This window comes from Dipodomys spectabilis, unplaced genomic scaffold, assembly GCF_019054845.1.
Source record: "Dipodomys spectabilis isolate Male_0828 unplaced genomic scaffold, ASM1905484v1 ptg000201l, whole genome shotgun sequence".
Lineage (NCBI taxonomy): Eukaryota > Metazoa > Chordata > Mammalia > Rodentia > Heteromyidae > Dipodomys > Dipodomys spectabilis.
The window spans coordinates 92,385-115,870 of record NW_024870878.1 but is presented as its reverse complement, the minus strand read 5'-3'; the positions used below and the strand labels follow the sequence as shown (position 1 = coordinate 115,870).

General features: G+C 38.9%; 1 pseudogene; it reads left to right on the top strand.

The window, feature by feature from the left end:
* The window catches only part of LOC122122024, a 32,884-nt pseudogene extending 9,712 nt beyond the window's left edge, over positions 1-23,172 (top strand).
* Positions 23,173-23,486: the final 314 nt, after the last annotated feature.

Here is a 23,486-nt window from a genome sequence, read left to right as displayed (position 1 = left end):
TTTCTTTACTGATTAGTAATTTTTTAACAAAAAATAATGTGGGAAAATTTTTTCCTCACTTACTTGCAGAGTTAGGAAAAGAATTCATATGTCACAGAATGCTGGGTAAGATTCAGGTTTTTGGAAACACAATTACGACCAGATCATTTATTTGCTTAATTTTTTGAAAGAATCGAGATGTGTTTTGTTTTTGTTTGCCTTAATTTTAGGAATGCTAAAATTATTATTTTATAAAATTATTATTCTAAAATTTTAGAATGCTCTTCTAAGGGCTTAAATCCTGACAAGACAAAGAAGAACAGTAAAGTTTATTTTACTCTGTAACAGTTGAACAGTACTGTTCATGACCTTTTTTTTCTGATTTGTTTATCTTTGTAGAGTTATAGACATTAGTATGAAGAATTTCAAGGCATTTTTCCAGTGGCTTTATGTGGGTAAGTTAACTTTAACATTGTTGTTTTAACACTTTTGAAAACTGTGGAATAAATCTTAGCTTTGAATTAGTCTGTTAAAATTTCAAATACTTATAAAATAGTATAATGAGCCTCCTTGTTTCCTTCTTTCACCCAGCTTCAACTGTTGTCCATCTATGGCAGTCCAATTTCACCTACTCCATGCTTCCCCCATAGAAGTATTAAAGCTCATTTGTAACACCTGTGTCCCTTCCACTCACTAGTACAGTGATCCCTCACCTATCTTGGGAGTTAAGTTCCAGACACCGCCGTGATAGGTGAAAATCCCATGCTCTATTGTGGTTCACTTATTGCTCTGGAAAGTAACTACATGATAGGTGAGGGATCACTATTTCTGGTTTGTTTTGTTTTTTAAACCTGGGATGCAATGAAGCTACAATACAGCGAGGGACATCTATTTCCTTAGGTTAAAATCGAGTGTTTGAGTCCTTGCTATATATTGGGCACGGGTGTAAGATTTTCAAAAAGCCCTTCAGTAGCTTGTGTTACATTTTACACTCTGTTCTTCAGTCTCTGGAGCTGTGTGGTCCATGGTGGTAACCACTAACTAGCCTGTGGCTGTTGAATTGATTGAAATCATCTAAAATTACACATTCAGTCATGTAGTCAGGCTAGCCTCTTTGAAGTTCCTATGAGTCAAAGATGATCAGTGACAGCACAGAACTGGGACCTTGCTATTACATTTTCATGGGCAGTGGTGCCCTTGCTAAGTGGTACATAGACTACTTTAGGACTTTCTTTGTAATGCCACTACGTCTTTGCCATTGGGTAGGCCGTTTAATTAACAAATACCTGTTGACTTCACATGAGATGGTTTGATCACCACTCTGAGGTACTTGCATTTTTTAGGCCCATTTATACTGCTATTTTTGTGAAGTATATTCTTTAAATAATGAAACAAACATTTCTCTCCACATACGAAACATTTAGTTTTATGTCTCATATTTGTTAAAATTTAGAGTGAAATACAAGATAAATTCCTTTTGATATGCTAATACCGCAAAGTGTCCAGATGTTCAGTTCTGATATTACAAAAGCAGACTTTATGCTTGTCACTCTACTATAGTTACTTTTGTTTAAAACATGAATGTGATCTTAAGTTGCTTGAATTCTTGGTTGGGTATTTTTGTTTGTTTTGCTTTTTTTCAACTGTATGATTAATAGTTGGAATAGGGAACTGGAGTTTTTTCAGGCTAGCTTGTTGCAGATCTGAGTTTTAATTAGAATAAATTGCAATATTAAAAGTAGGAGTTTAGAAATCCTTTTCTCTGATGGGATTAGTGGTTTAGTTTTACTTGTAATTATTGCGTGCTCTAACTAAGCATCAGCAGTAGAAGAGCAGTGACTAACTGCTCAGTTCTTATCTCCAGAATGTGACACTGTTGACACCCTGGCTTTGTCACTGACACGAAGTTATAACTTTGTTGTCTTTTTTTGTAAAATGTAATTTCCATGAAGGCATTTTTACTTCTCTGTCCCCAGCAGCATAATCAATAAGGTTTTGTTTGGGGTGAGGACCAACAATCCTGAATATATTTCAGATCCTGATTAAGTCAGATTTTAGTTCATCTTTAGTTTAATTGTTCAAAGAGAAAGTTTTTTGTAGTAAAAAGAAACTGTTCAAATGGAAAATTTAGTTCAGTAAAACTCATTTGGTCTTTGAGGTATATCTGTAATAAAAATTACATTTCCAGTTTCCTTTAAAGATAATTTTTAACTTTGTATTTCCAGCCATGTTGAGAGTGACTGAAGACCATGTGCTTCCTGAGCTGAATAAGGTATGCACAGAAGTACATATGGCCAGCCCTGCATGTCAGCAGGTTCCATCTCAGTAGATTCAACCAACCACCAATGAAAAATATTCTGAAAATAATGCATCTGTTCCAAACATATGTACTTGTTTTTCTCTTTACTATTCCTTACACAATACAACAATAGTTATTTACATTGTGTTAGGTGTTACAAGCACTCTAAATGGGATTTAAAGTGTAGAGGACGATGTGTTTTCTTATATAAAGATCTTGAGCACCTGTGGATTGTGTTATCCGTGGGGGTCTTAGAACCAATCTCTCAGATAACAGGGGACACCTGTGTAATTTCCTTTGTATTGTCCTGATTGAGCTCAGCCTTGCTCATGGTTTTGGTACTCTTACAGAGTTAGATAACAGGACATTGGGCTTTTTATCTAAAGAAATTTGAGTGTTTGCATAATATTTTCATCTCGCAGAATACTGTTACGGATATTTGAATTTACAATTTTCATGTTTGAGTGAGGTTTTATAATTCTTACAAATAGCATCCTTATACTTTTTAACTGCCTTAAGTCTTTTTTTTATTGTGCAAATACTGTACAGAGGGGGTTACAATTACATGGGCAAGATAATGAGTACATTTCTTATCAAGCATTGTAGCCTTCTCCTTTGTTTCCCCTTCCTATCCCATCCTCCCCACCCCCCCTGCCCCCCACCGAACCCTCCTCCCCCCCACCAAAGTTGTAAAGTTTGTTTTTGACATAACGACTTGTACATCTCATTGTTGCAATGGGTCCACCTGTATCCCTATTTAAATGATTTGTTTATTCCCTTCCCCTCCACAAATTATAACAACATCAAATACAGTGAAAGCAGGGGTTATACCGTGGGGGAGGGACATACAAATCAACAAAGAAATAATCTTATAAATGTGATAGAAACAATCACATGAAAGGAACAAAAAAACATTTGATACATATCTTAGGGTTCATTTCCCTAACATCAACTTATCTGACCTTTTCGGCTTGACTCAGACATATACTAGTTATTGCAAATAAGGGAAACCATGGGACCTGTGTTTCTTTGGGCCTGGCTTACTTCACTTAATATAATCTTTTCCAAGTCTTTCCATTTCCTTTTTTTTTTTTGTCGGTCGTGAGGCTTGAACTCTGGGCCTGAGCGCTGTCCCTCAGCTCTTCAGCTCAAGGCTAGTGCTCTACCACTTGAGCTACAGCGCCACTTTCAGTCTTTCTATTTCCTAACAAATGGCGCAATGTCATTCTTTCTGATGGAGGCATAGAATTCCATTGTGTATATATACCACATTTTCTTGATCCACTCATCTACTAAGGGGCATCTGGGTTGGTTCTATATCTTATGCCTTAACTCTTAAATGCATTTTTATTTTCTTGAAATATAAGTACTTAAATGTTGTACCTAAGTTGAAGCCTGGAAATGAGCAGTTTCTTTCTGTGAGGATGTGGAAAGAAGCATTCCCTGAAGAACGAGCTCAGAGAACAGCCAGCCTCCTCCTTGCTCCCCACAGCCCACTCACCTGCACCCAGGCCCAAACTGTGGGTTCAGGCAAATTATTGGGAAGCTTACTTTTTACCTTGATTTGTTTTCTTTTTGCCCCTTTTTGTTAATAGATGACTCAGAAAGATATCACATTTGTTGCTGAATTTCTTACTGAACATTTCAATGAGGAAAGAAATAGCTATTTTTACAATTTAGCCACTTTGAAAATAATCACAGCAAACATGGTTCATGATTAAAAAGTGTTTAGCAATTACTTTTTTAAAAAGACTAATTTTAAAAAGACTAAACATAATTACCTCACTCATGTAACTGTAACCGTCTGTATAGTATCTTTACAATAAAAAAAAAAAGACTAAACATAAAGTCTGTAAGTAGATTTCTGTTTGTATGTATCTTACAGTCTGCAAAAGACTAAATGCAATGGATAGCTGTTTTATAAAATACATATTGAGTTTGTTAAATTTAAGATTATTTTCTTAATATTTTGAGCTTTTAGAAATAAACTATGTTTGTTCTTCCTAGGCTCCAGACCTTTATAATCGAAAAGGAAAATACTTTAATGTTGAAAAAGTTGGTCAGGTATGGGCTTTCTGTTGAACTTGGTTTGATTTTTAAGAATGAATATTAAGACTTTGTACTGTTAATTCATATTATCTAAAGTTTATGGAAAATAATATAATGCCAGTATAACTGGCATAGTTGTGTATTTTCTCAGCTGTCTTTGATGTCCAGCTTAATAGAAGACAGCTAATTTTAATGTCTACCTATGTGTTTATTCTGTTTTAATATGCTAATTTGCTTAATGTATATAAGGAAAATCTAACTTTAAGCAGGTGTGTGTCCTTGGAAAGGAGAAAGTACTGAACTAGTTTTGTCCTTTAACTGAGGATATTCTTTTTTTTTTTTAATTTTATTTTATTTTATTTGAGAACATACTGTACAGAGGGGTTACAATTACATGGGCAGGATAATGCATACATTTCTTACCAAGCATTGCAGCCTCCTCCTTTGTTTACCCTTCACCTCCCTTCCCAGCCTCCCCCCTCCCTCCCACCCAATCATACCACCCCTCCCCCCCCCCCGACATTGTAAAGCTGGTTTTGACATGACATTTTGTACTTCTCATTGTTGCAACAGGTCCACCTGAATCCTTAAACGACTTGTTTGTCCCCATCTCCTCCACATGTTATACTGACATCAAATATAGTGAAAGCGGGGGTTACACTGTGGGGGAGGGACATACAAAGCAACAAAGAGATAATATTATAAATGCGTTAGAAACACATGCATGAAAGAAACAAAAACATTAAAATACATATTTGAGGTTTCGTTTTCCTAACATCACATTATTTGACTTTTTCCGCTTGACTCATACCTATACTAGATATTGCAAATAAGGGAAACCATGGGACCTATGTTTCTTTGGGCCTGGCTTACTTCACTTAATATAATTTTTTCCAAGCCTTTCCATTTCCTAACAAATGGGGAAATGTCATTCTTTCTGATGGAGGCATAGAATTCCATTGTGTATATATACCACATCTTCTTGATCCATTCATCTACTGAGGGGCATCTGGGTTGGTTCCATGTCTTAGCTATGGTAAATAATGCTGCAATAAACATAGTTGTGCTGGTAGCTTTAGTGTGGCCTTGTTTGTGATCATTTGGGTAAATGCCCAAAAGTGGGATTGCTGGGTCATTGGGGAGCTCTATGTGGAGTCTTTTGAGGAACCTCCATACTGCTTTCCAAAGTGGTTGAACAAGTTTACATTCCCACCAACAATGAAGTAAGGTTCCTTTCTGTCCACATCCCCTCCAGCATCTGTTGTTGTTAGAGTTCTTGATTTTTGCTGTTCTAACTGGAGTGAGGTGATATCTCAATGTTGTTTTGATTTGCATTTCTTTTATGGCTAGGGATGTTGAACATTTCTTCATGTGTCTATTGGCCATCCTTCTTTCTTCTTCAGAGAAGCTTCTCTTTAAGTCTTTCGCCCACTTACTTATTGGGCAGTTGTTTCTTTGAGGATTTGTTGTTGGGTGGTTTAATTTTTTGAGTTCCAAGTATATTTTAGATATGAGACCCTTGTCCATTGTATGGCTAGTAAAGATCTTCTCCCAGTCCGTGGGCTTTCTATTGATCTTGCTAGCTATGTCATTTGCCCTGCAGAAGCTCTGCAACCTTATACAATCCCATTTGTCCAGCCTTTCTTTGATTTGTTGTGTTTCCGGGTCTTTATTCAGAAAATTTCGGCCTGTGCCAAGGAGACCCAGGGTTTCTCCTATTCCATCCTGTAATGTTTTCAGAGTGTCTGCTTTGAGTTCAAGGTCTTTGATCCATTTGGAGTTGATTCTGGTGCAGGGTGATATATAAGGATCTAGCTTTAGTTTTCTACATGTAGTTAACCAGTTTTGCCAGCACCATTTACTGAAGAGGCTGTCTGTCTTCCATTCTATTGTTTTAGCTCCCTTATCGAAGATTAGATGGCTATAGGTCTGTAGGTTCATTTCTGGGTTTTCAATTCTATTCCATTGGTCCTGAGGTCTGTTCTTATGCCAATACCAAGCTGTTTTGATTACTATGGCTTTATAGTAGAGTTTGAAATTTGGTACTGATATTCCTCCAGCAGTGTTCTTTCCGTTGAGGAGTGTTTTTGCTATTCGGGGTCTTTTATTGTTCCATATGAATTTTTGGATTGCCTCTTCTATTTCCTTGAAGAATGAGGGTGGAATTTTGATAGGTATTGCGTTGAATTTGTAGATAGCCTTGGGGAGTATTGCCATTTTCACGATGTTAATCTTTCCAATCCAGGAGCATGGGAGGTTTTGCCATTTTTTAAGTTCTGTGTTGATTTCCTTTTCCAAGATTTTAAAGTTTTCATCATAGAGGTCCTTCACTTCTTTAGTTAAGTTAATTCCTAGGTATTTTATTTTTTGTGGGGCTATTACAAATGGAGTTGCTTTCCTAATTTCAGCCACACTTTTCTCATTGTTGGCATACAGAAAAGCCATTGATTTTTGGGGGTTAATTTTATAACCTGCTACTTTGCCAAAGTTTTGAATCAGCTTGAGTAATTTGGGAGTGGAGTCTATGGGATTCTTTAAATACAAGATCATGTCATCTGCAAAGAGGGAGAGTTTTATTTCTTCTTTCCCTATTTGGATCCCCTTTATGTCTGCATCTTGTCTTATTGCTGTAGCTAGGCATTCTAATACTAGATTGAAGAGAAGTGGAGAGAGTGGGCATCCTTGTCTTGTTCCTGAGTTAAGAGGAAATGGCTTTAGTTTTTCACCATTGAGTATAATGCTGGCTGTAGGTTTGTCATATGCAGCCTTTATTGTATTGAGGAATGTTCCATGGATTCCTAATTTTTTCAAAACCTTCATCATAAAGGGGTGTTGGATCTTGTCGAATGCTTTTTCTGCGTCTATTGAGATAACCATGTGGTTCTTATTCTTGCTCCTGTTGATGTGATGAATAATATTAATTGATTTGCGTATATTGAACCAGCTTTGCATCCCTGAAATGAATCCTGTTTGATCGTGGTGTATGATTTTTTGGATGAATTGTTGAAGTCGGTTGGCCAAAATTTTGTTGAGAAGTTTTGCATCAATGTTCATCAAAGAAATGGGTCTATAGTTCTCTTTCTTTGATGAGTCCCTGCCAGGTTTTGGGATGAGGGTTATGATGGCTTCATAGAATGTGTTCGGTAGTGAGCTTTCTCTTTCAATTTCATTGAAGAGTTGGAGGAGAATTGGTGTGAGCTCTGCTTTGAAGGCCTTGTAAAATTCCGCTGTAAAACCATCTGGTCCTGGACTTTTCTTAGCTGGGAGGTCTCTTATTGCTGTTTCTATTTCAATGCTTGATATGGGCCTGTTAAGATAGTTTACCTCATCTTGGTTTAGTTTTGGCATGTCAATATTTGCTAGGAAGAGGTCCATTTCTGTCAAGTTCTCAAACTTATTAGCATAAAGTTTTGAGAAGTATTCCCTTATAATGTTCTGAATCTTGCTTGTTTCCGTGGTGATGTTTCCATTCTCATCTCTGAGTTTATTAATTTGGGTGTGTTCTCTTCTTTTTCTGATAAGATTTGCTAAGGGTCTGTCAATTTTGTTGAGTTTTTCGAAGAACCAACTCTTTGTTTTGTTGATTCTTTCTATAGTTTTTTTGGATTCTAATTCATTTAATTCTGATTTAATTTTGATTATTTCTTTCCGTCTACTGGATTGGGGTTTATCTTGCTGCTCTTTTTCAAGGAGGTTTAGATGTGTCATTAAATTGTTAGTTTCAGATCTTTCCAATTTGTTGATGTAGGAGCTCAGAGCTATAAACTTGCCTCTGAGTACTGCCTTTGCTGTGTCCCAGAGGAGCTGGTATTTTGTGTGTTCATTTTTGTTGAATAGCATGAACATTTGAATTTCCTTTCTAATCTCCTCCATGACCCACTCATGATTCAGCAGTGTGTTGTTCAGCCTCCATGTGATACCGGACTTTCTTTGGTGGCTTTTGGTGTTGAGTTCTAACTTTATTCCCTTGTGGTCAGAGAGAATGCAAGGTATAACTTCAGTGTTTCTGAATTTAGACAAGTTTGCTTTGTGGCCTAAAATGTGGTCTATTTTAGAAAACGTTCCATGTGCTGCTGAGAAAAACGTGTATTCTGATGCTGCTGGGTGAAATGTTCGGTAAATGTCTGTTAAGTCTAGTTGATCTATGCAGCTGTTTAGATGTGCGGTTTCTCTGTTGAGTTTTTGCCGAGTTGATCTATCTAGTGGGGAGAGTGGTGTGTTAAAATCCCCAACGATTAATGTCTTTGGATCTATATGGGATTTGAGGGAAAGTAGTGTTTCTTTGATAAATTTGGGTGCTCCATTGTTTGGCGAATAGATATTTAGAATTGTAATATCCTCCTGAAGGAGAGATCCTTTAATTAGTATGTAGCGACCTTCTTTATCTCTTTTCACGAATTTTAATTTGAAGTCTATTTTATCTGATATTAGGATTGCAACTCCCGCCTGTTTATGCGGTCCGTTTGCTTGGTAGATTTTTTTCCAGCCTTTAACATTGAAAATGTGTTTGTTTTTACGGGCAAGATGTGACTCCTGCAGGCAGCAGATAGAAGGGTCTTGTTTTTTAATCCAACTAGACAGTCTATGTCGCTTAATTGGAGAGTTCAGTCCGTTAACATTAAGAGATAGGACTGAGAGGTATTTGGGAGTTCCTGCCATGTTATCTACCTTCTTGGGGGCTGCGAAAACTGGGTTCTTCCTATGGTTCTTGGATTCTCAGTTTGGGTGCAGTTTCTTGGCCTTTATTGCGGTCTTGTTGGTTTTCTATGTGTAGGACATCTTTAAGAATCTTTTGTAGGGCTGGTTTGGTGGAGATGTATTGTTTCAATTTTTCTTTGCTATGGAAGGTTTTTATTTGGCCTTCAGTTATGAAGGAGAGTTTAGCTGGGTACAGTATTCTTGGTTGATAGTTGTTTGTTTTTAGGGCATGGCATACATCATTCCAGGCTCTTCTTGCTTTGATTGTCTCCGCTGAGAAATCTGAGGTGATTCTAATTGGTTTCCCTTTATAAGTGATTACCCTTTTCTCTCTGACAGCTTTAAGGATCTTTTCCTTGTTCTGAGTTGATCCTGTGTGGATTATAATGTGACGGTGGGATGTCCTATTCTGGTCTGGTCTATTTGGGGTTCTAAAGGCTTCTTGTATCTGGACAGGCCTATCTTTTTGCATGTTTGGGAAGTTCTCTGCTAGGATCCTGTTAAACAGATTTCCTAGACCATTAACTTCTGTTTCTAGGTGCTCCTCTACACCCATTATCCTTAGATTAGGCCTTCTGATGGTGTCTTCCAGGTGTTGGATAGATCTATCATATTTCTTGGACTTGTCTTGGATGGTTGTATGTTCTTTCTCTATAATATCTAGGCTGTCTTCAATCCCTGAGATTCGATCTTCTGCATGTTCTAACCTGCTGTCAAGACTCTCTACTTTGTTTTTTATCTCTTTTCCTTCTAGTTGGTCAGCTTTGATGGCTTCAAGTTCTTTGTTGAAGCTCTGTTTTAGGTCTTGTATGAATTTCTTTACTTCCTTAATTTGGTGTTCAGTGTTTGTCCTCAAATCACTTAGTTGATTGGTTATGGTTTCTTTGGGCTCCCATTCCTTCTGTTGGGTTCCATTCAGCATTCCCTTTGTGGTCTCCCTGACTTCCTTCATCTCTTTGTTAATGGATTCCATGAATGCCTTTAGTGATCTTTGTGTGTTCTCTACCTGGTCTCTCAATTCCTGTATTACTCTTTGATTAGCTTCCTCCCGTTCGTGGGATTCCTGCAGATCTCTTTGAGTGTTCTCAGCCTGCTCACGCCATTCCTCCCTTTCTCTTTGAGTATTCTCAAGTTGTTCACGCAAATCCTGTATCAGTTTTTGAGTAGCTTCCTCACGCTTATGATATTCCTGTATAAACTTCTGGGATGCCTCCTCTCTCTCCCTATCACGCTCATACAGAGTCCTTTGTACGTTGTCAAACTTTTCATTTATCATGTTTGCCAGCAGTGTTTGTAGAGCTGTTTGGGAACTCTCCTCTGGATTATTCATTATCTGTTCTAACCCCTGATTATCAGGATTGGGAATTGAGATACCCGAATTTGCCATTTTTCTTGTGTTTTTCCGGCTTACTCTGCCCATTTGAGATGAAGATAGCACCAGTTTTGTGCTAGAACACTATCTTAAGGCAACCATCAACCAAAGTTTGCATTTGTACAGTCAATAGTCTACAGATACAATCTAGTTCAACAGATACATCTATTCGACATCAAACAACTATATGTTAAAGGACTTTGAACCGCAGAGAAGAATTTGGAAAACCAGAAATTATTAGGGTTAGGGAGAGATGTGGGTAAAAAATAGGAATAGATTGGTGTGGGAAGGCACAGGGAGAGTTAACTATGTCCTAATCACAATGCAGGAAATAGGTTGGGTAGGATGTAAGTAGAGAGAGAGAGAAAAGGGAAGAAAGGGAAAGGGGAATGAAAAGAGACCAGAAAAAAAATAGAGACGTAAAAATTAATGTTATTTTAGAGATTAAAAGACCATCTATTTATAGAGGGATATGAATATGTTGAGAGAAAGGGAGGGACATAGAGGAGATGTGAAAAACTTTTAAAAAATGCTTAAAATATTATATAGGTATAAAGAGGTAGTACTGTTATTAATGAATTTAAGTCTCAGAGGTTTTGAATTGAGTAATAAGTTTGTGGATTAAGTGTGTACACAATGGGGGATAGGGTCTACTGGTTAACTACGGGTTTATCTGAGGATGTGCAGGACAAGAGTTAAGTCACATAAAGGTGAACAAAGAGGAAAAGTTGGAAAGGATAGGAAAGTGAGAAGAAAAGATCAGAAGTTCAGTAGAGCTAGAAAAAAAACAAAAACAAAAAGATAATTAAGAATGAATGAAAAAGAGAAAGAAGACAAGAAAAGAAAAGAAAACACACATTCACGTATTCCTAAAATAAAAATTATAAGAGGAGAAAAAAAAATTAATGGAAAACAATTATTTTTTCAGAAGAGGCAAAAATTAAAGATTAATAAAAGTTTTAGAAAAGCAAAAAAAAAAAATTTTTTATATATATATAAGGTAACAAAAAACGAATAAAAAACAAAACAAGAAAAAGAAAAAAAGAAAAGAAGAAGAAGAAGAAAAAAAAAGTTCTTTATTTTTTTTTTTTTTTTTTTGGGAGGGGTGGGAAGAGTCCTGTATCTCCCTTTTGTCTGTAACCAGAGTCTGGTTGGAGTCTCTGGTCAGCTTGAGGTCCTGTGGCTTGATTGGTTTCTTAAGTCAGTTTGTTGGAACAGGCAGAAAAATGCTCTGCTTTACCCAAGATTTTGAGATCCCCCTCCCAGGTTAGTTTACTGGGAGGGTGATCTGCTTTGAGAATCACAAAAGAGGGGGATGCAGTGATGAGGCTAGGTTCTGGGTAGAGTTGAGGTCTTTCAAGGAACAGTAGCTTTTCCCTGGGGCTATTTTGTGAAAAAAAAAACTCACAGCACCCAGCCTGGAGCCATTCTCAGGGTTTCTGTTTTTCAATTGATTGTGGTGGCTGCTAGAGGGAGGGGCAGCCTCTGGCTCTGGCCACCCAGCGAGGAGAGCCACTCCAATGGCTGGTGCCTGAGCTGGGCGACCCCTCCCTGGATGGAACTGAGTCTGTGAGGTCACCTCGCCGCCAAGTTCCCGTGAACTGCCAAATGACTAGCTCTATTCCAAGGCCTGAGCTGGAGCTAGCCGCTCCTCCGAGCTTTGTCGGTATCCAAGATGGAGATCACCGGTGCTGGTGGGGGGAGGGGTGGCCTTCCCTCCTCTGCTCCCAGAGGAGTGAGGAAGTGGGGCTTCTACTCACGCGGAGTCATGGATCTCGGGTCGTCTCTGGTCTGCAAAGTGCAGGATGAAGTTGTCCGCTCCTTGTCGGTTCTTGCTGGTGTTGAGTAGAATCCGCTCCACCGCTGCGTCTGGCTCCTTCGTCCCGGACTGCGTCTCAGGTATGCCTCCGCGGCGGTGGTCGCCGCTGCGACCCTGCCGCCGCAGCGGCAGCTGCTCAGATGTGTCTGCTTGGCTTCCCCTCTCTTGACTAACTCTCTGTCCTGTGATGGCACACTTGGTGTGATTCTCTGGCTTGGGACTGTTCACTGGAACTCTGAAACTGTTTTCTATGCAAGAGCTTGTTCAGATTCCAGCTTCTCCTCCGCCATCTTCTCGGAACTCCCGCCATCTTCCCGGAACTCCTATTCTTTAATATTATACAAAATCCTTCCAAGTGTTGGTCTCTTGGAAGTTTTTAATGTGGAATCTAAAATTGGGTTAGTAGACACTTCATACTCAATTTCATTAAAAATCTCTCCATCTTCCCTGCACTTTGAAAAGGACTTTTACTCATGCTTGTTTTCATAGCATCTTAACTTGGTCTTTTTAGAAATATTGGTTCTCTGGCTTTTACAGATCTTTTAAAGTACTGACGCCTTCCATTATACATTATAAATATCAGGTGACTTCATTCTACTCTAATCAGAGTCTTTAGTTACTGTGAAGCTGTCAGGCACTCAGTAACAGATGCAGGTGCCAACATTTTGAGTTTTGCTTAAAAGTTGCTTTTTTTTTTTTTTGAGACAGGGTCTTGCTATATAGGCCTTAAACTTGTGATATTCCTGCCTCATCCTCTTCTAAGTGCTAGAATTACAGGCCTTTAGAAACATGTTTAGCTGAAATGTTATTTGCAATAAATATTTTAGGTTGTTTTGTTCAAAGTCACTTTATTTTCAAGAAAATACCTCCCAAAAGTAAGAGTTTGAGGGGGTAGAGGGATGGATGAGTATGCATGTTCAAAGGGGTAACATTGACCAAGACATATTTGTCCATAAGCTGTACAATGGCAACTCCTTTGTGCATCTACTTAATAAAATAAATAAAAATTTTAAAATTAAAAAATACCTTGCAAACATCTAAGTATGAAGAATCAGTTTGTCCCCTAGTCTTTTGTTTCCAAGTAAAAATGGAATGTCATTTTTAAAATTTTTATTTATTTATTATTGTGAAAATACTGTACAGAGGGATAACAATTACATGGGCAAGATAATGAGTACATTTCTTATCAAGCATTGTAGCCTCCTCCTTTGTTTCTCCTTCCCATCCCTTCCCGTCCTCCCCCCTGGAATGTCATTTTTTACAAAATGTCTGCCTTTACAACTGAAACAAGATAGTTTCAGTCTTTCTTCAAGACAACTTTGCATGCTTTGATGTGTTGTAAAATCACCCCTGTGTGCCTCCCAACTCTGTCTCAAAAAACGTTAAAAGATCTGCCATCAAGACTTGAGAATTAACAATTTAATAGTTCTATCAGGGTAAATGAAACTGAATATGTGACAAAGAACACAAGAATTTGGTCCACTAGGTGAGGGGTGCAGGTACTGGCTGTTCTTTCTTCCACATCTTCCGTGCAAATGTTGACACCGTGAAAGGGCAAGTGACACCTTGGCACTAAAGCTGGCATTAACCTTGTAGTCAATGGAAGCATGCTGAGCACTCTCAGGGATGGGGCTACACTGTGAGAACTGCCCTTGTGGAGCATACTGTCAGTTGGTACTTGTAAAACTAAAATATAGCCCTGATAGGTAAGGTTAAAATATATCTTGAAAATGAACCACAAAATGTAAACTCTGGTTTCTACACTTACTGTACTCTGACCATTTAAGTCATTTGCATGTTGTCTAGAATTTGTCATCTCATTTAGAAAAATAATGTACCTTCAGAGAACCTGGCAGTATAACAAGATAACTTACTAACTAGAATAATGTTAAATACAGGTTAGATCTTGAATCATTGCTTCACTGAAAAAAATTTAACTGTATTTTTAGTATTGGAAAGATGAAGATGATGACCTTGTGTCACCCCCTAACACGGAAGGAAACCAGTGGTATGACTTCCTCCAAAACAGCAGCCATCTTAAAGGTACTTCATGAACCAAGCAGATGTTGGCCATGTTTATACGTACTTGAGATTAAAGAGTAGCCTCAACATTTGTCTAATTTCTTCAGGCTTACTTGGCATGTCCATTTTATTTGATTAGAGAACAGCATTTTAACAAGTAGAGTATGATGTCACCATGATAGATAGAAAACACCCTGAAATTAACTGTGCTGTGGTACATTAACTATGCTGACACTAAAATTATTTTTTCCCTCCTGACACCAGCCAGTTACGATACCAGCTGAAGGTCCTGCAATGCAATTCATTGCAGTTATGACACTGAGCACCCACAATGAGCATTAGCCTCCAGGGGGAGGAAGGCTCAGTCTACTAGACTCCTCACCACATCAGTCCCAAGAGCTAGGTTCCCTTACCCACACCTCTGTGGGACTTGACTATGGGGCATGTGTCCACAACTTTCCCCCTTAAGTTGGCATAGCTTCCAGAATGGTGTACAATGCTCAGGAACACATTCAGCTTTCCTTTCCAGACTGTTTGTTATAAAAATTGAACTTGTGCATAGCCCAGTGGAAAACATCATTCAGGGTTTGGTGTGGAGGAAGAGGCCACAGCTTTTAGATCCTCCCAGCACTCAACATGTTCATCAACCAGGGAGCCATCCAAACCTCCCCAGTGTCTTTTTTTTAATTATTAAGAAGGTTAGTAAAGAAGGGTTATGGTGAGCTGGGAAGTTGGCTCAGTGGCAGAGGGCTTGCCTTGCATGCATCAGGCCCTGGGTTTGATTCCTCAGGACCACATAAGCAGAAAAAGCCGGAAGTGGCTCTGTGGCTCAAGTGGTAGGGTGCTAGCCTTGAGCTGAAGAGCTGAGGGACAGCTCCCAGGCACAGAGTTCAGGCCCCAGGACCAGAAAAAAAGAAAAAGAAAAGAAAGGTTATGGTTATGTAAGGCAGGTAAAGATTACATTTCTTTTTTGACAATGTCACCCTTTCCCTTACTCTCTCCCAGTTTGTCTTGGGTTTTTGATGGAGGCTTCATTATAATGATTAAGTCACTGGGGTAGAATTCAACCCCAAGCCCATATTCCTTTTCCTGCAGTCTGGCAGATAGAGATGAAAGTTATAAGCTTCTGGTTAAGGCATAGTCTTTCCACCCCACCCAACCCTGAGGCTTTGCAGGAACCTGCCAGAGTGACCACATTAAAATTGGCCATCACATTTACTACTCAGGAAATCTCCTGGGTTTCAGGAGCTGAGTTTTGGGAACTGGGGACAAAGGCAGTATGTTTTTCTGTAATTACCCAGTATGTCACCTCTTGAGCCTTAAAGTGCTGAAATGATTATTTTTTTACCTAACACAGCTGGGAAGGGAAGTGCTGAATGTGGGAGAGACAGTTTCAGAGCCATTTGAGCTGGTGGGCCTGAGTCACAGCTTGATTCACAGCTCTTTTCATCCCAGGCAGTTCTAGAGGCCCAGTAGGCCTCTTTGTTTTTTTCCTTTTAAGTTGGAGAATACGATGAGTTCTTATGGATATTGTAATACTGTATAAAAAAACCATTTTAAAATAAAAAGCATACTGAATACAACAGCAAAAAGAAACAAAGCTAGCAGTGCAGAGTAGCCTGGACTGCTGCTGCTATCACATTGTGGCAGAGTTGAGAAGAAAGAACAGGTTTCAGTACATAGCTTATGGTTTCCAATGCCTTCCATTTTTCTAATAGCCAATAGCGTTTTACTGTTGGGCTTTGGTGTAGGACTAAGCTTGAGAAGGACCAAGCGAATGTAGTTGTGTTAAGTGGGCTGGATTGAAGGGAGATTCTGGTCATTGTTTTTAACAAGGTATGTCGAAAGTATAATGAGAATTCCACCATGAAAAACTATGGACTGCCTCTGACACTGGATTATTTTCTCCTAATCATTGGTTTGCTATAGTTTTTGTTTTGTTTCTGTTTTTGTCTGAAACCAGAAAGCCCTTTGCTGTTTCCTTATTATACTCGAAAATCTTTGCATTTTGTGAAAAGGCAAATGGAAACCATTATTGATCAATGTTTGCAAATGCCAGCAGTAAGTTGGGAAGAAATGCACATCTTTGTGTGGGAACAAGAGTATAGTATGTCTCATCTATGTAAATGAACATAGATATTAGGATAAATTGTAAAAATGCTGATATTCAACTGGTTTTGATTGTCAAAATTGGCAGTTTCTTATGGCTTGGATATATCCATAGTTAATTCCTTATATAAATTTATTTTACTTTATGTATTTTTAAAATTATTATAAGGTAGGCACTTATGGCTCATGCCTGTAATTCTAGCTTCTCAGGAGACTGAGATCTGAGGATCGAGTTCAAAGCCAGCCAGGGTAGGAAAGGCCATGAGACTTATCTCCAATAAACCACTTAGAAAACCAGAAGTGGCACTGTGGCTCAAGTGGTAGAGCCCTAGTCTTGCACTGAAGAGCTGAGGGACAGAGTGCCCAGGCCCAGAGTTCAAGCCCCACCACCGATAAAAAAAAAATATTATTGTAAAAGTCATGTACAGAGAGGTTACTGTTACATAGGTCAGGTACTGAATACTGTACATTTCTTTTTGAACAGTGTAACCCCCTCCTTTATTTTCTGCTCACATAAATTTAAAAATTATCATCTTAGTAAAGTATCTTTAGTGTTTCATTTGCCCTCCAGATCAATCTCATTACAGTCTTAGTCCCAGAGCTTGTGTGTCTTGTCAGTGACTGATGTCATGAGACCAGAGGGAGGGAGTGGTCCTTTAGCACAGGCCAAGCAGGCTCCTCACCACTAGCTGCTCCCCTTCTCTCTAATGATGTTTCCAAATCTTGCTTTTCTTTAGGATGTAATTGGAAAATCAATGAATCAAGCCATCTGTATTCCATTATATAGAGATGCTAGAAGGTAATCTTCTTTACCTGTTGGGTAGTATAATTTAGCAGCCAGATTGCTCAAATTTCCTTTTCTGTAAGTGTGTGTCTCCTCATCTTGTGTAAACAGTAGTTTTTGTTCTAAACTTAAATAGCTAAATACATTACTTTTCTTTCCTTAGGTGGAATAATAAAAGTTCAAATCTATAGTACCTTCTTTTTACTATTTTAGAAGAATCGCTGTATAAAATATGTATCTTAAGAAGGCATACTGATATTTCCCAGTGAGTATTCCTTTGAAGTTTGAAATGAAGAGATGAGAGCTTAATATTTGTAATAATAATAAGCCATTCAGCTTCCCTTCCAGCATTTTGGGTTTCAGCGAAGCTGCCTCATGACTTTAGGTTTGCATTCAGTATTCTCAGTTCTCACATCTGGGAGATGGTAATGCTGAGTTGAGAAGCTATTTGATCCCTTTTTGTTCTAGAGTTTTAACTTTTCTATTAGTATATAGCCTTCTATATAAGTTTTTTTAAAATAAGTTTAGGAAAATGACAGCAGACCTGGGTTATATCTAAGGAACACTTAGCGATTCAAAACTGTGTTAGTAAGTACTTTATAGAAAGGCTTTTTTAAATTTTAGGTTAATTATCTTTCATCAAATAAGAGATCTTGCCCACAGAGACTTTTTGAGATTCCAAAGTAAACATTCTGAAAATCAAATAATATTCAGGGTTCCATTAGCATTTTAAATGGTTTTAAGTCTCACTATGGAGGTACTATTTTATTTGTGTGTGCCAGTCTGGGGCATGAACTTAGGCTCTGGGCATTGTCCCTGAGCTTTTGTGCTCAAGGCTATTGCTTTCCCACTTGAACCACAGTTCCACTTTTGACTTTTTGGTGGTTAATTGAAGATAGGAGTCTCCTGGATCCCTGCCCAGGCTGGCTTCAAATGATGATCCTCAGATCTCAGCGCTGAGTAGCTGGGATTACTGGCATGAGCCACCAGCACATGGCTAAAGGGATTTTTTTTTCTTTGTCAAGGTGATGTACAGAGGGGTTACAGTTAATAAGTAAGATAATAGGTACATTTCTTGTCTAACTTGTTACCCCCTGCCTCATTTTTCTCCTTTCCCTCCCCCTCCCCAATCCTCCCACTTGCCAAATTTTACAGATCATTTCCAACATATTGACTTGTGAATATGGCTATTGTATTGGATCCCCCTTGTCCTTTGTCTCACCATTCTGTTCTCCTTTCCCTTCCCTAATTCAGATAAATGTATATACAATACCAGGGTACCAAAATCAAATACAGTGACAATAGGGGATAAACCATATGGGGAAGAACACACCAAAGAAACAAAAAGTACATAGTACATTAAACACAAAAACAACAGGGCTGGGAAGGTAGCTCAGTGGTAGAGTGCTTGCCTTGCATGCCTGAGGCCCTGGGTTCGATTCCTCAGCACCACATAAGCAAAAAGAAAAAGCCAGAAGTGTTGCTGTGGCTCAAATGGTAGAGCGCTAGCCATGAGCTGAAGAGCTGAGGGACAGTGCCCAAGCCCAGAGTTCAGGCCCCACGAACGGACCCAAAAAACAAAACAAAACAAACAAAACAAAAACAACAACAACAAAGAAAAACCTCATGTTTCCATGTCTTGGAGTTCATTTCGCTTAGTATCATCTTATATGGTCATATGTACATAGCTCTTGAGCTATTTTTCTCATCTGTTAAAATTATTCTAGATGTATACTAATTATTGCAAATAAGGGAAACCATGGGACCTGTTTTGGGGGGGGTGTCTCACTTCACTTGATAGGATTTTTTTCCAAGTCTTTCCATTTCCTTACAAATGGGGCAGTGTCATTCTTTCTGATGGAAGAATAGAATTCCATACATACATATATATATATATATATGTATGTATATATATGTATGTATGTATACATATGTGTATCACATTTTCTTTTTTGTTGGTCATGGACTTGAACTCTGTGCCTGGGCACTGTCCCTCAGCTCTTCAGCTCAAGGCAAGTGCTCTACCACTTGAGCCACAGTGCCACTTTCAGTTTTCTGGTGGTTTATTGAGGATAAGAGTCTAACAGACTTTCCTGTCTAGACTGGCTTTGAACTGCATTCCTCAGATCTCAACCTCCTGAGTAGCTTGGGTTACGGGCATGAGCCACTGGCACCCAGTTTTACCACATTTTCTTGATCCATTGATCTACTGAAGGGCATCTGGGTTGGTTCCATATGTTAGCTATGGTGAATAATGTGGCGATAAACCTAGTTGTGCTGGTAGCTTTAGTATGGCCTTCTTTGTGGTCATTTGGGTAAATGCCCAACAGGTGATTGCTGGGTCATAGGGGAGCTTTATGTGCCTTTTGAGACCCTCCACTAAAGGGAATTTTTGAATTCAAGATGCTAGTTGTCCTTAGTTATGGCCTTTAGCTACTTAGTGATTAAGATTTTAAACCAAGCTGGTTTGCCTAAGTATTTAAGTTATAGTATTCTGGAGTGGAAGTGGTAGTGTTGGTCTGGGATTTGGGAATTAGATATGTGTGCTAACATTGCCAGTCATGTTTGTTAAAGCATTTAGATTTATTGGCTATGTAGTTGTTCCATAGGGTCTCATTCCCCTCTCTCCTTTCTTTCTTCAAGATCTGTAAGTAATGGACTAATTGCTGTGAAATTTGGGAGCTTCACCTATGCTACAGCTGAAAAAGTCAGAAGAAGATAACACCCAAGCCTGATTTGGGACAGAAGCATGTGGGATATATGTGTAGTCAGTGCTATGTCAGATGTGCTGTCAACAAAGGGGCTCTGTCACTTGTAGGGGGGCAGATTTTCTTTTACTTTGATTCTTGTTAGCTCTGTTCACTCAGTTATATATAAGGTATAACTCATGAAATTTTCACAGGCTTAAGGCCTAGCCATTTATGTCCAGAGTTTTCTAGAACTGTGATAAAATGTCACAGATCATTTTGTTTGATCTCATGATTACTTATTTTGTTATAACTAGTTATATTTGTGAAAATTGATATAAAAGTATAAACTGATAAGGTGTTTTGTCATTGCAGGGAATATCACCTACGGTTTTAAATTATTTTGTTTTTGCTTAGTGTCAGCATAATGTTATACATACTGTATTTCATTGGTTATGATCATTTCTGATATAACAAAACGCATCTCACTTCCAGCAACTACAGCTGTTTAGATGCCCAGTTTTATGATGATGAAACTGTAACAGTCATTCTTAAAGACACCATGGGACGTGAAGGAAGAGACAGACTCTTGGTCCAGTTGCCATTGTCGTTTGTGTATAACAGTGAAGATGTTGCAGAGTATCAATCCACTGGAACTTATGCCACAAGGTAACTAACTACCTTAGTGGTAGAGGGTCTGTGTGGTAAAAGTTAGCTTTATTTTTTTAAAGATAGGATCTCAAAAAGAGCTGGAAGTGTGGCTCAAGTTGTAGAGTACCAGGTGTTGAATTCAAACCCCAGAACCACCAAAATTTTTTTTTAAAAGTGTCCCATTGTGTATCTCATGTTGCCTTGCCTTGAAATAGCCAGGCTTGTCTCAAATTCATGAAGTTCTTGCCTTGGTCTCCAAGGTGTTGAGTTGTCAGTCATATGCTACCAGGTTTAGCTGATATTTAGCTATATTTACCATGTGCCAAGAATTCCAGTTTCTTAGATATGCTAGGCAATGGTTTTCTAGTTACTGGTCTACCCATACAGACAGCTGAGCAGAAAACCTGCTTTTTTTTTTTCTTTGTCCATCATGGGGTTTGAACTCTGGGGCTGAGTGCTGTCCCTCAGTTCTTGAGCTAAAGCCTAGCACTCTGCCACTTGAGCCACAGTGCCACTTTGAGTTTTGTGTGGTTTATTGGAGATAAGAGTTTCACAGTCTTTCCTGCATGGACTGGCTTTGAACCATGATCCTCCTGAGTAGCTAGGATTACAGGAATGAGCCACGAGTGCCTGCCTGGCTTCCTACTTTGTATTTTTAAAATCCTAACTTCATACAAGACACTGAAACCCACCAAACACTGTTAGGAAAGGGGAGGAGGAGACTAATTGCAATTAAATTTAGGAGGATCATCTACACCAGAAATGAAAAAAATCAGAAGAAGGTAAGTCTTCCTTCATGCTATAAAGTCTTCCCAAATGTTACAAATTTTCTAATGTTACAATTGTATGTTACCTCAAAAATTAAAAAACAGAAAAAAATGTGCTGACTTTAATCATTGTCTTGTCCCTTGCTTTAATATTAAACTAGGAATTTTTGCTAGAATAAGATGAGGAATTATTTGGAATGGAGAAGAGTACTTCATTTGAGTTATGTCTTAAAGGATAGCATTAACTTTAGTTTATTGTCAATAATAATTGTAAACTTGCCTTTAGTATTTTCCAGAATTGGGACCCCAGTTCCATTGCAGAGTCTAAAGTCAGTTCTAGGAGATAGTTTTAGTTGCTTGAGGATTTAAAGTAATGAGATCCCTTCTCTAATTTAAAAACATGGGCATCTGCTCTCCTTGAAAGGGAATTGAGGACTGGGTGCATAGCTCAGTTGTGCAAGGCCTGAATTTAATCTCTAGTACTGTATCCTCCCTCCCCATCACCCAAAAAACAAAGGGCACCAAGACCTTACTAAAATGAGGCCAAGGCTCTGTGGAATGTAGTATTTTTACAGACTGTCTTGTCACCTGGGAATGGAGTGTGGGTGGGAGTAGGGCCCCAGTTGCCCCAAACCCCTCCTCTAGTGAATGTGGGAGGTGGAGGTCCTGTTTGATTCCTGGGCTGGTTTTTCCTCCAGGCTAGATGAACAAAGCAGTGTTATTCCCACATGCATCCTGCACTTTGAGAAGCACTGGCGGTTACTGGAGAGCATGAAAGCTCAGTACGTTGCTGGGAATGGTTTTCGCAAAGTGTCCTGTATGGTGAGTATGGCTTTGTTTCTATGCAGCATCATGTGTGTACTCAAGCATGTCATCTCCAAGGCTCATTCTCTGCTTGTCATTCTGTCCCTTGGTTTCAGTTAACTGAGCAAGCAGCAGGCTAGCTATTTTGTTTTCTTGTTTGGAGAAACTTTGAGTAATTAAGAGCAATTTCAGAGCCAGGTGCTGGTGGCTCATGCCTGTAATCCTAGTTACTCAGGAAGTTGAGATCTGAGGATCTTAGTTTGAAGCCAGCCCAGACAGGAAAGTTCATGAGGCTCTTATCGCCAATGAATTACAGAAAAAGCCAGAAGTAGCTCTGTGGCTCAAGTGGTAGAGTGCTCACCTTGAACAAAAGGATAGCACCCAGGCCCAGAATTCAAGCCTCAGGACTGGCAAAAATAGTTTGGGTTCTAAGTTCCATAAATTCACCATGTGGTATGTGGAGATCCTTTTATATAAAATGAAGGTGGAATTGGGTGATTTTATAGTAAATTGTTAAAAATATAACTTTCCTATAAAACTATTCTTTGCTTAAAGATTCTGATTTCTGCTTCGTTTTATAAAATTTGTTTGCAAGGCCATTAGTTAGAAAATTGTTAATGTGACTCCTGACACCAGTGGCTCATACCTATAATTCTAGCTGCTCAGGAGCTGTGGCTCCACTAGAACGCTATGAGCAAAAGATGCTCAGGCCCCGTGTTCAAGTCCAAGTTCCAGGTGCATGTGCGCACACACACATTAGTGTGCCTTTTCTTCTTTAGTTAAGTTCAAGTCTCCATCATGTAAGAGTATTTGGAATGGACATCGATGACGAATGGGAGCTGGATGAGTCTTCAGATGAAGAGGAGGAAGCCAGTGGTAAGCCTGTGACGATCAAGGAGGAAGTGCTGTCCGAGTCAGAGACAGAGGCCCACCACACCTCTGCTGATGCTCCAGCCCCAGAGATAGTCGTCAAAGTGGAGAAGCTTGACCCTGAACTGGACTCATAATCCAACTTGCCATTGTTTATTACATGTTACTGTGGCAGAAAGGACTCAGAAGATGGACTGAGATGTCTTGGGCTGTGCTTAATTTTCTTTGTATAACAAAGAAATAAACAGTAACTGTTTTCATATTTTGTATCACCTTCTCTTAGTAGGATGGCCATTGTAATACTTTCTCTTTGTTAGACGTCTTTAATAATGTGTAAAGAAAACACAAATGAAGAGGCCAGGTGTGGTGGCTCATCCTGGTAATCCTAGCTACTCACGAGGTAGAAATTTGGAAGATCCTTGTTCAAGGTCAGCCTGGGCAAAGTTTTCAAGACCACATCTCAATCAGTAAAGCTGGGCATGGTGATGCTGACCTGGGCATACACCTAAGACTCTATTTCAAAAGTGATGCCAAAAGTGCTAGGGTTGTGGCTCACGTGGTACATCACCTGTCTAA